The sequence below is a fragment of the Podarcis bocagei genome (assembly GCF_964188305.1).
Source record: "Podarcis bocagei genome assembly, chromosome: 11".
Classification (NCBI taxonomy): domain Eukaryota; kingdom Metazoa; phylum Chordata; class Lepidosauria; order Squamata; family Lacertidae; genus Podarcis; species Podarcis bocagei.
In genome coordinates, this window is record NC_138136.1 from 31,976,162 (window position 1) to 31,989,882 (window position 13,721).

The 13,721-nt window shown below is 40.4% G+C and overlaps 1 long non-coding RNA gene across 1 annotated transcript; it reads left to right on the forward strand.

Annotated features, from left to right (window-relative positions):
- Nucleotides 1–9,239: 9,239 nt before the first annotated feature.
- On the forward strand, nucleotides 9,240–13,075 carry LOC308597593. The gene is made up of 2 exons (XR_014013073.1): nucleotides 9,240–10,260; nucleotides 12,662–13,075. It is a non-coding gene; the product is annotated as an uncharacterized lncRNA (long non-coding RNA).
- The last annotated feature ends 646 nt before the right edge of the window (nucleotides 13,076–13,721 follow it).

The window sequence follows — 13,721 nt, forward strand, 5'->3', positions numbered from 1 at the left end:
AAATTCCCCCTAGACGTCAGTTCTGCCTTTGAAATCCCAGTAGTGGCCTAGAAAATGAGGACGTATGACAGCCCTAATGATTCCCTAGTTTCTGCATTATATTTGAGCTTTTATATGACCAAAAAGCCACTTCCAGAAAACTAAGGGATTAAAGTGCATGTTTGGTCTACACCTGAGTCTGGATGGAGAGAGGGCTCGGAGGATTGCATCTCACAAAGGACTTGCTCCCCACAGATTCAAAAGCAGCCCAAATGCCATCTCTGTGCCATACATACAGAATTTCCCAGACATAGTATTCATCCCTTGTAAATAGCGTCTGGGCGGAAATTGCTGAAATATCCAGGAAAATATGGACATATGGCAGCCAATGTCAGAAGTGTAGATTTTAGTGGATTTCATTAAAAATAGTTCAAAAACTCCTTTTTTTGAGATTTTGCAAAAGAAAGTTCAACAACTTTGGGCAAAACTAAAAAAAAGCTCAGCCACCTTGCCAAAAAAAGGCTCAAGTTTCTTGAGACGTATCCTGGGGTTCCCAAGTTCAATCAAGTTTGAGACGATGTGTGCAGAACTAGGAATATACATGATGGAATACTGGGTGTGGGCTAGCACTATAAAATACTGATTGCATTGTCATTTCTGTTGTTGACCTTCGAGTCTGCTTTCTGACTTACTTAAGAAGTCTTACAAATCCAGATGGTTCCAACTCTTACATAGCAAAATCAAATCTATTGGTATTGACTTGGAACCCTTGTATAATTCAAATGAGCAATATATTTATCATAATATTCAAATCAGATTAAGGTAAAGGTACCCCTGCCCATACGGGCCAGTCGTGTCCGACTCTAGGGTTGTGCGCCCATCTCACTTAAGAGGCCGGGGGCCAGCACTGTCTGGAGACACTTCCGGGTCACGTGGCCAGCGTGACGAAGCTGCTCTGGCGAGCCGGCACCAGCGCAGCACACGGAAACGCCGTTTACCTTCCCGCTATAAAGCGGTACCTATTTATCTACTTGCACTTAGGGGTGCTTTCGAACTGCTAGGTGGGCAGGAACTGGGACCGAAAGACGGGAGCTCACCCTGCCACGGGGATTCGAACTGCCGACCATACGATCGGCAAGTCCTAGGCGCTGGGTTTTTACCCACAGCGCCACCCGCGTCCAAATCAGATTAAGGGACATTGAAAAACCAAACATTAAGTCAGCTGTAAATAAAAATTGCTCCCCCAAGTTTTATGGTTTAAATACAACAGATAATACGATTGCTTATATTTCAAAATTAATAATTCCAGTCCAACGCAGGGCTTTTATGTTAGCCCGACTGAACATTTCCACCCTAGCTTTTGCCAAGGGCAGATATTTAAACATCCCCAGAAATGATAGACATTGCAGATGTTTTTTGGATGTGTTGGACACATTAGAACACATTCTTTTCTAATGTCCATTGTACAACTAGCTACACAAATGTGTGCTGTCCCCTTTTGGGGGTAGTTTAACATCATGACACAACAAAAATATCAGATTCTATCTGTCTGACATTAACCTGGAAGTAACTGCAATGGTGGTTGAGTTTTTATCAATAGTATCTCTCAGATTGGTGAATGGCACTATTTAGCGGGAAGAAACGCTAATGAAAATCCTCGTTATTACGTATTTTTAAATGGCTGCTTATTTGTATATACTTTAAATTTTTATATATGGGTGTTTTATGATGGCCTAAATATGGCAACCCTATCTCTGTGTCTCCTCCACACAACTTGCCCACCTTTCAGCCTGTGTGGCATCTGCCTCCCTTATTCTCTTGCCCAAACCCTTGCTAAAAGGCAGGCCAAGCCTCATGCAAAAATGACACTTTTTTTCCTTGTGGTGACATCACTCTCCCTGTAACCCTGGCAACCTCCCCCTCCCAATTCTGCTATTGTCTTTTGCTAACACACAGCTGGGGTGTGTATGGACTCCACACCACTTCTTATCTGACACTGATGGTTCCTGATGGCTCACCTTGTCTCAGGGGAATGACTCTGCCATCACCTGTTTTGTGCTTTGATGGCACCTCTCTCAGTCAATTTCCTGAGGAAGCTGGCTTCACTTATTTTTTTAGGCTTTGCTAAATCCACTGATCAAACCCCATATTTACTAATTTCAGAAAATATAGGGCTACATGGCTCCCAGAAATTTTAGGGGGTCCTTGCCCCCTGCAAACCCATAACAACATCATAGGTTCTACTCCATCTGCTGCAGTTGAGAGCTTCAGGTGGTTGTGCAAAGGTTCCCCATGACTTTTCAGAATGCTGTATTCTTTATTTGAAATGTGTAGCATAGAAACAAGAAAAATGACCACCCCACTCTAGTCTTTCTTCCTCAAAAACTCTCAGCTGAGCTTACTTCTTAAGGCAAATGTGTGTGTGTGTGTGTGGTGAGTATGCAGGTGGCAATGCAATGCAATGTAGGATGACTCTTTTGCTCAGCTCCAAAATGAGCATTTTGCTACACACTTGATTAAGTTCCCAGCTTCCTTCAGAAACAATCTCGCAACAGAAGCTTAATATGCTGTGTGGAGTGGCACCAGGCTGAGCAAACCAATATGCTTAGTACAATGACCTTATCACTTCTTGGAAAATGAGTTTGAAGACCTGTTCTGCTGAATGGCCAGAGCCCAGAAAGCACCAGGTATTATGTGTTTGCAAATATAGCTTGAGCAGAAAAGGGAATATGAGGATTTCCACAGAGCAGGTGGCTTGGGATGAAATGATTAGTTAACTCTTGCAATGCCAAAATTTCCAGGCTACCAATGAGATGTGATCTCAGTTCAGGCTTACTACAAAGGCAAATTGCTTTCCCCTAGCATAATAAAAATGCTAATTGCTCATGGCTAGACCACATATAGGGCTGTCTTTGAAGACGGCTCACAAGCTGCAGCTGGTGCAGAATTATGCAGCCAAATTGATAAGTGGGACCAGGAGGTCCAGTCATATAACATTAATTCTGTCCCAGCTGCACTGGCTTCCAATACATTTTTGGGCCCATTCAAAGTACTGTTTTTGACTTATAAAGCCTTACATGGCTTGAGCCCCAATGATACAGACCCTTTCATCATCCTCTGAGTTCTCCTTCTCTTAGTGCCCCTCTGGCAACATATGAAAGTCTACCACAAAAGAGAGAGCCTTTTTAGTAGTGGCCCCCTATTTGTGGGATGCTCTTCTCAGGGACATGCACCTGGTACTGACACTGATATCTTTCCACTGGCCCGGTTGCTAATTTACATTCTCTGTGGTTTTCTAATGGCTGTTTCTAATGGTCATTGTACTCATGTTTCTGTGGGGTGCTTGAAGGTTTTAATTGGTTTAATTTGTGTATGATCACTTTTAGCCTGTGATTTTATGTAATTGCATCTCTCTCTCTCTCTCTCTCCCCTTGTCCCATGGAAATTGCCTTCAGACTGTATGGTATAAGGCGATACATAAATAATGTTGTCATCATTATCATCTTTGTAATGACTCTTCATTTTATGTATATATGACAGTGATTATTTATCACATATAATTAATTGAAAATGAAATTTTGTACCGAAAATTTGTCATATAAATTGAGCCTCAGGCCTCCCTCGATAGGCACGAGGGGACTCTAAAGGAACTTGTGTTCTTTGAAAAGAGTGATTCTCTTATCTTAAATTAGCTTTTCCTAGTTGTCACCATTTCCATCTTCCCCCACTACCCAGTGTGGTGAATCAGTGTTCTAACAAAGCCCTCAATAAGATTTAATGCATGGAAGTTCCAATAGTGCCAGCGATTTATTTAGGCATGTAATATATCCTGATGGCCAAGCTGCCTTTTTTAAAAATAAAAAATCCTCGTTGATATAGTTAAAAGATGCATCCGTCTTCACGGAAGTCGCCCAAGTAACTTTCATAAGCACTATATTTACTTTGAATAATCCTAAACAAAAAGTTAAGATAACTTCAGAGTTTAGATGACAGATTTCAATTTAGTCTTTCTAGAGGGTGGAACTAGAAAGCCTGAATAAAAGTAGGTATCCTATGCAGTATATAAGAAATACTTAATGGATTTGAGATTTATGATGAAAACCTTCAACAGCTCTAGCTAAAAATGTGACAGTCAAAGAAATATATTGCCTCCTATATTTGGCTTTTTCAATAGCTCTTTTTCTCAATCACATAAATGGAGTGGGAGGGGGAGGGGTGATATCTTTGCTTTAGCCAAAGTGTGAACCTCTCTCTTCCCACCCCACCATGGACAATGGCGTGTTTAATGTACTTTGAAAAAATTTCTGCCCGAGTCCATTTTTATATGATCTGTAAACTTCATTGTAAAAGATATAATACCTCATACTGTAAAAGAAGTGGAAGTAATGTTGTGAGGCTTGAAGAAGACTTAAGAGAAAGTTTGCGTTAATTTACAACTTTTTTCCCTCCCCCCAGATTTTAATTAAACAATTACTTTTCAAATTTATGAGACATTTTACAATATCGACTCTCAAAGTGACATAGATTTTAAAAGAATTTTTTTTTTTAGAAAACAAAAACTTTTTAGGTTGCCTACAAGCTATCTAATAAAAATCCTGTTTCTTTTATTATTAAGTACATTGATTTTGATAGGAATGATGCATATACGTAAAGATTTTTGTTCAGCAAGCAAGTAGATTGTGTTGTTTCTCTTCTCCCACTACCTGGAATTATATTCATAAACATTAAATGGTAATGAAAAACACAAGGTATTAGGCATGGCAGATAGTCTGAGAGTTTCCTACTGTAGGATGCTTGGGATTCCAGGGAAGCGGGGCATAAATAAACATAGAAAGAGGGAATATAAATTGAAGGATACCACAGTTCTCTCACTTCTATTTTTACTGCCCCAACCAGATTGCGAAACATGCATATGGAAGAGCCACAGTCACAGAGGCTGGAGAAGGCTGGGGTGAAGCCAACCAAGGTCCTCACAACTGAATATCTTTTGCCCATCCCACTCTTCAGGTACTTATTTGGGAGCTGCTTTGGCCACAAATATATTGTGGAGTCACATGGGTGCTTGCAACAACTACAAATTATTATCTGAACTTGCCAGCAGGAACCCATGGAGTGGGTTCAAGTGCATACTGGAAATTTAGATTTGCTCAGTTAAAGTGGATTAAACCACTCTATTGGCCTGGCACAACAAAACCACTTTTTAAAATGGAAAACAACAACACCACCCAATCAATAAGCGTTTCGTGTTTAAGAAATTAGGAGGCCAACAGATTTAGCCATGGCTGACCTTTTAGGGGAAATATGGCTATTAATGGATACAGCCATGGTGACTATATTCTAGCTTTACTATTGGAGGCTGTAGGTCTCTGATTACCAATTGCTGGAAATCACAATTGAGGAGAATGCTGGTGTTTTCAGGTCCTGCTTTTGGGCTTCCAACTGGGATCTGATTGGCCATTGTGAGAAAAAGATGCTGGACTAGATGGACCATTGGCCTGATGCAGCAGGGCTCTTGTTACATCCTCATAGTGTGACAACTTCCTTTTTGGTTCACTTTCTATCCTAATGGGGGAAAACCCTTCCCTTTTCTTGAACTGTTTGTGTGGCTTCCACTTCACACAGAAAACCCTTGTATTCTGGGTCTGACACAGCACTCTGCTCTGTTCTGAATTGGATGATTGTTATAATCAGCAGCGGCTAAGCTACTGACTTGTACTTAAATCGTGTTTTCCTGGGGAGAATAAAAGAATGATATCTGGACAATTAGCAAGCAACAAAAACTTTGTCAGCACTGCCTTTGATGAAAAGCAGGTGAAGCAATAGTTGAACAAATTGAATACTCTCGCTATACAGATCAGCAGTTCTGGGTAGAAGTAGCTAATAAACTTAATGGAACACTTAAAATTGCTGAATTGTATCAGAGAACAATTGGCTTGCAGAAGGAAAGGAAAGAAGGCAGTATATTCTCTGACATATTTTTAACTAGCAATGCAGTACTCTCTTCCCTCACTCTTCCCTTATAGACTTTATGAGCTTCATGTGCTGAAAAATAATGGACCCAGATACCCTTTTTTTAAGGACAGGTCCTTATGCCAGACCTCCCTTCACCTCATAATAGATTTCCTATATTTCAAATTTCCCCCAGTGATATAGCCTCCCACAGGGATGGATCTTAAGGACAGACTCAGGGCAAGCTTATGCAACCAAGCCAAATTTGGGTTGAGCAAATGCATGCCATATTTAGTACACGGCGAAGCAAGAAGTCCTATATCTTGTTGCAAAGACTCTCCTCCCTGGAAGAGAGGGGAGTGGTTGTGGGCGGGAGACCGAGCTCCGCCCCTGGTAAGGGGCATTAGCCCCCTCCCCTCCTTACCTGGCTGGCGCCCACGCCCACCGGGGGCAGCCAACCAGGTGCCTCCGGGGGGCGTGTGTAACAGCTTAATGCTGTGGCGCCAGCTCCGCCTCCTCCTCATTCGTCGTCGTCCCTCAGCGAGTCACCCACCCTCCACCCCCTTTTAGCTCAGGGTATAGGTTTTTGGCCTTGCTATGGACCTTAGGTTGGTCACCCTGGTTGTCTGGGGGGCCTGGTAGGAATTTTTCCATTTGGCATTAGGCCTTTTGGTTTTTTCGCCTACCTCATAGCAATCGTCACAACTTTCGTGGTACTGGTGGGTAGGTTAGGCATTGGATTCATGTGTTGTGCTGCGTCAAGGGCTAGGTGTGGCCATCACCTATGCTATCTACCGTGGGTTATTCTGTTAAAGGAATCTGGCGGTCGTGTATTCCGTCCGATGCCTGCTTGGTGGGAGGCCATGGCACGACCCTCGGTGACATCAGGGGGTGAGCCTATAGTTGGATGAGCATCAACAGGCTCCACCTACTGTTGAATAAACCCACCACCTATAGTCATCCAATGCCTAAGCCAATACCTTTTCACTGCTGTAATCAATAAAGTTGTGGCCTTTTCTTGCCCATTAACCTTATATCACGTGTCCTTGTGTATTTATTTCACATCGCGGGGTCGGGCCCTCGATCCACAACTCAGTTCACATTTTCTTTGCCACTACTTTTACTCGTGACTTTGTAGCAATGTGAAAATGTGGCAGAATTCAGGCAACTTCCAAACTATGTGTCAAAGGGTCTATTACATTCACATTACTGTATTTAGTTTGTGATAGGGTTGGCAAAGAAAGTTTCCATTCAAAGGTAAACCTACAAAAGTTGTGCATTCCATAATAATACACAAACTGAAGCCTCCCTGGAAAGAGTGGTTGATTGTTAAACCACTCTGGGAATGGTAGCTCTGTGAGGGGAATAGGGGTCCCCTAATGACTCTTAGGGTCTTTAAAAATGACAGTTCCCAGATTCCTTTAGGGGAAGCCATGGCTGCTTAAAGTGATATATAGTGGTACCTTGATTCTAGAGTGGCTTAGTTGCCGAACGAATCGGCTACCGAACGCCACAAACCTGGAAGTAAGTGTTCCGGTTTGCAAACATTTTTCGGAAGCTAAACGTCCGACGTTGCTTCCACTAGAGTTCAGGAAACTCCTGCAGCCAATTGGAAGCTGCGTCTTGGTTTTCAAACTGTTTCGGGAGTCAAACGGACTCCCGGAATGGATTAAGTTTGAGAACCAGGGTACCACTGAAGCTTTAAATATAATGTGAACAGCTGTCCTTTGAAATTTGTACTTCTCTGAATTTTACAATGCAGTTTTCCAGCCAAGAAAGGAATACAAAAAAATAATATATTTGGGGAAAGTTTGCAGAGAAATGCATATATGTGTGAAAATAACATAGGGAAAAAATCATTTTTTTTCTTTGCAAAAGTGGCAGAGGAAATTCTGGGGAGCCTTAAACTTTTCTTCCCCCATGCTGCTCAGCAAGAAGGAAAAGGGGTACCAAGGGTCAGGGAGAGACTAGTGAGCCAGATGGGATGCCCTGTGACCTGGAGGTTCCCCACCTCTGCTGTAGCTGGGTAAGGCTAACAAGACAATAGATATACTGCTGTACAAGTGGTTGTGGAGAAAGGATGTTTCAATATATTCCAGTTCACTTTGCTCTTGGTTTTATTTCTCTTAAATCCTTCCACACACTCAGTAGCATATGATATTTTGGGTGTTATGGTGTTAACTATGTGAATTCCATGTAAAGCAATTAATTTCACAGTTTCACAGTCATGGTGTATGCCACTTCCTTTCCCAACAGCACCTGCTAATAAAGGGTGACATTGTGGAACATTAAACAAGAGTGCCACTGAATTCAGGCAACTGGGGTTCAAAGTGAGTTAAAGCATTTTGCTTCCTTCTCTCCCTCTTTCACTCATCTTAAAAAAACCAACACTGTTTGATTTTGCTTTAAGTGTAATGGCAATCAAACAATTCAATGGCAGAGAAACCTAAGATCCTTTGAGCCTTGCTTATGTAAGATTCATTGAGGTTAGCGGTGAATTTTTCATCAGGACGTGTAGTTCAGACCTTGGCTCAAACAGCAGCATCTTTACAATCCCTTCACCTAAGAGGAATCTGAAAACTATCTAGGTGAACAAAGTCAGAAGAGCACAAGGACCCAACTTTATCCAAACTTGGATAAGGTCAGAACTCTTCTGAAAGTCTTCCCAAACAAAAGGATGCTCTCCTATGATATTTAAAACTTGCCTCAGTTCTATGACCTGAAGGGAGTGCTGCATCTACCATGAGATTTGCAAAAGTGGTTGTGATAAAAATCACTTTCTGCACTGCATTTTAGCAGCTGGGTATAGGTAACCATGCTCAAAATGCATGCAGATCATAAGAAGAAGTAGTTCTGTCCAAAAAACTGTCCCACTGTCATTGTTTTTACAGTTATGCATTGATAAATGAAAAAAGAAAATACATTTGAAAACTATTCAAGGAGAGATAAAATTCTGGTAAGATTCTCATGGGTGAAAATGCAGGGTTTTTCTCATGCCTTGTTTTGAAGTGGCTGAGTAAATAGTAGTTTCATCCCAATGGATCACTCTGCTCTGCAAGATCTTATTAGGAGGTCAGAATTGGGCCTTTAGTGTGGTGATACATATCTTCACATTCTATATGAGGCAGGCCCTGTCTCTATTGTATTTTCAGTGTCAGATGTAGATGTCCCTCTTTCAACATGTCTTCTAATTGGAGATTTTTTATCTCAGTAAATATCTGTATTAGAGTTGAAATTGTATTTATATATGTAATTGGGGTTTTTTAAAAAAAGAAGTTATGGATGCAATTGTTTCACATAGGTTTTTATTGGATTGTCAAGTTGCTCCAAGATGCTTCAAAATACTGATCTTTCCTTCTTTCACTCTACGATTCATCTCTCAAGTGGTCTGCACTTTGTATCTCCCCTGAGTGCCCACAATTCAATCAAAGCCCAGGAGAAGACATCATGAGATACCAGCCTGTTCAAGGGATTTTATCAGAGCAGATCAGAAGTGCAGGTAGGCAGAGATGCTGAGGTATGCCGAATAAATGTCTAGCTGCCTAGCAACAATAAAGTAAGCTCAGAACCTGTACTGTCTGAAATTCTAAAGGCATTCTCAAGTGCCATGAGAATAAAACAGGAAAATGTGGAAGCTGCTATTACAGAGGAAGAAAACTTTTGAGGGCAGACTTTGTTTGACACAGCACTAGTTAGAAGGGCTGTGTGTGGAATTCCTGATATAATAATAATAATTTATTATTTATACCCCGCCCATCTGGCTGAGTTTCCCCAGCCACTCTGGTTTGTGGCCCTGATTTGTAAATCTAGATTGGACCTGATTCGGGCCAGACCCAATCTGGACCTCATCCAAGCAAACCCATGTCTGAATCCAAACTGTGATCCATACAATAGAAACCTCTGGAAGTCTCATTGCCTTGTAGTGCTAAACCAAAAACACCTGTAAATTTATTGCTTCCCCCCACATGGGGAAATAAACCTTTGAGACATGGGAGCCCCCCTCCCCCCTGCCAAATTTTAGATAGGTACTTCTAGGGGTTTTCATGATAGAGACCTTAAAATTTGCTTTTTCAAAACAAACAACAAAACCACCTTGAGACTGTGAGTTGTCAGTTGTGTCAATTGCCATTATCCTGTATTTGCCCTTTTATCAAGTTTTTGAAAACATTTGAGGTTGTATTTTTTAAATTAGGCAGAATCCGGCAGGCAGCAACATGAAGATAAGCGCAGGGGAATAATGCAGGTAAGGAGTCTTTTGAGGGGCAGATTGTCAGCAATGAGAGAAATTTAAATATTCATTGGAGTCACAGATGAGACCCTGTCATACAGAGGGTAGGTTGCTAATAATAATATTCACTATGGTTAGTAATTGATGAGGATGATAGTAATAAAATGAAAAAGCTGGGCAATATGCCCACAAAGTTTTTGTCTGGCTAGCTTAATAATAATAATAATAATAATAATAATAATAATAATAATAATAATAATAATATAACCCACACATAATAATAAAATAAAATTGTGTAAGGTATGCCATGCAAAAACTGGCTGCTTCGTATTGTCTGTGGTTACCTGTTGGAAATAATAATGTTAATAGTAAAATTAATAATCATTACCAATGAGAAGTGAATAAGATTGTGTACCACACAACAAGCTATTGTATTGCTGGCCGGCTGGTGGCTGCTTAGAAATTGGAGATCATCATCTGAAGAACAACACCACAGACCTGTGGCTGCTGCTATAATAGTTCAGTACTTGACTGTGTAAATGTACTCACAAGAGAAACTCACAACACAAGGCACTAATAAAAACAGAAGGAGAAAATTGAACACAGTGGCAAATCAACCTTACATTAAAACTGGGGCTAAAATGGAGGGGGGATATTAAGAGACAGACAAGAAATAAAGTTGAGACTCATTTGGGAAAGAATAGAAAACAAATGCAAGCTGAATAAATGCCGCTTACACCAACAACCACTTTCTGAGAGACAGAACTTGCAAAAGAGTACTGCAAATTATATATATATATACACCACTGCCTCCCCACCCCACCATGTAACAGGATTGGAGAGTGTTGGATAGTGTGAGAGCATTTTAGGCTAGCCTCCTTAAACAAACTAATAGTTTTTAACTTTAAGGCTTAAGGAATGGTTTTGATAACCATATGGACACATGACATCCTACTTTTAACGTTCATTATGCATGATTAAATGTGACAACAGAGGGCGCTGCAAAGCAACCAGCAGACCTTGTTTTGGTGAAGGTAAGTAACACTTTATTTTACAAGTATGGCCTGTGACGTTGCGGAACAATCTATCTAATATAATTCTAATAACATTAAACAGGTCAGTGTAGATCCAGCTAAAGTCCAGCTGCTCCACCCCAAATTATTGTGAGATCATTCTAGCCCTTCTCCAGCTCCCTTCCTCCTGCTTGCCTTGCCATGGAGTTCTCCTTTATGGTGCTGAAATTAGCAATGACAACAATTTGGAGAATGTCTGTCTGGCTTTCTGTAAGACTGTTGTGAACTACAGATTGATATGAATTGTTTTGGGAGAACTCAACCTGTTCTGTGGTGATTCATAGCTGCTTTAGTCCAATCCAGACAGGGCATCAATCAGCCCAACTTGGTTAAAGATTTTGACAAATCTGGAACACAACCTTATTAATTGGGGGTATATTTAAATTAAGAATGCATGTCTTAAATCGCTGCTTTTTCACAGAAGTACTCTGGAAAATAGAAAAGAAAAAAAAGGTGGGATTGATGCTTCTTGCTGTAAAAACATTAAAGTGAAGTATGAATGTGTTTTTACATCATTGATGTAAAAGCATATATTCATGTACCCATGCTTCATATAATAGCACCAGCAATGAGTCTAGGAAGCATAATAGGAAGTATACTTTAGGACATTTTCCTTACGAATATTGCACAAGCAGATTTTGGATATCCAATACTTTTTTTTGCATTTTTTTGCATTTTTTTGCATTAGGTCAAACCCAGGATGATTTCTGTCAATCTAGCCTTAAAGTTTCTCCACAGAGAGACTTTGAATTGGCTCTTACTGAGAACCTCTTTGAAACACAAAACTGAAAATTACTATAAAGGTATGAATTCAATTTAATTGGGGGAAAAATAATTAGGTTTGAAGCTGGAAAAAAGGGAAATGACAAAAGTGCACCTAATGTCAGATTGCAACTTGCCACTCAGAATTCATCATAAAGGATTCTAAATTACAGCACTTAACAAGCCTCCAGATGGAAGAAGCTTGCTTTTAAAAAAAATCTCTTGCAATGAGACTTCCCTCCTGTCAGACACCTATGTCTGTGTTCTCACCATATTTTGCAAAGGGCACCATGTCTATGTTCTCAGTGTTTTTTAGATTATGAATGTGGAATTACACAAATTAATTCCACTGAAGTTATAATGCTGGGAGTGACTCATTTTATATTTGGACCTAGGCTTACTTTCAGTAAAGTAATGGATGTGGTATGTGAACATCTTTGATCACACATCTGCAGTAACAACTGATGCATTAATGTATTCCTTACACTTGCTCTCAGGTGTTAACAACATTCATCTTTCACTATGAGAGTTATAAATCCTGACAATCAGGGTAAAATTAGTCATAAATGCATTTTTGTTCTCTAGAATTGTGCAAAATTAACTCTTGATTGTGCATTGTTAAACATTATCAAAAGAGCTGTTCATAAAAAGTTTTCCTTTTATTTTTCAGTGATTATCGATGCAACTTGTGTTGCAGCTGCAGGAGTTGAAACATTTTAAATCTAATTTACTGCAAAGACAGCATTGATGCATTGAGATAAATAAGAAGATTTATTTTCAACATTTGTTAGCTTCTACCATTGAGGGAGCCATTGCCCAAATCAGAATTTTAGCTGCAGACTAATAAGCAGAGCATTTAAGAACAGCAGTTTTTTGTTTGCAGATCAAGACCGGAGGACAATACAGGAAGAGGTACATTTCACACTGTTGACAAATCCCACTAGTCAAAATCTGGAAAGGGCAGGTGTCAGTCAAACAGGAGACTACTTGTCAGCCATCACTCAAGAGATAGCTGCTGTCTGACCTTTTGAAATATGTTTATATTGTGATGCTTATTTTAAAGAATAAACAGGCTTTAAATATGGACCAATTGGTGGGTAGCAAAGCGATAGAAAATGGCTAGAACAAATCCTGCTTTCAAACTGGCTATGATAACATAAAAATAGTGGCTTGATTTTCCCTGCCCCCATCATCATAATACTGTAGAAGAACAGATAAGCCTCCTGAAATCCTGCTATGGCTTTGGTTTCATGTCCTCTGTCAGACTTAAATGTTGACTTGGAAAAACATCATTGTTGGCTGCTTGTCACCAGGTCTGCTTCTGTGAAATGCAGGCTGCGATGCTAAACACACTTACTAGAGATTAAGCCTCAATGAAATAAGAAGGGCTTGCTTTTCCGTAAACAAGCTTAGGATCACACTTTAAGTAGTCTGAGGATATTGAACCTGGGTTGGACAGCTGGAGTTTACATAACATTTTTTGTGTGTGCTTATAGTATTATAACGAGAAAGGAGAGGGGGAGAGGGAGAGGTGTTAGGGATGTTGGAGCAGTAAAGGTAAGGTAATGGTAAAGGACCCCTGGACAATCAAAGGCGACTATGGGGTTGCAGCGCTAATCTAGCTTTCAGGCCAAGGGAGCCGGCGTTTGTTCACTTTCTGGGTCATGTGGCCAGCAGGACTAAACCACTTCTGGTGCAACGGGACACCGTAATGAATGCCAAAGTGCACA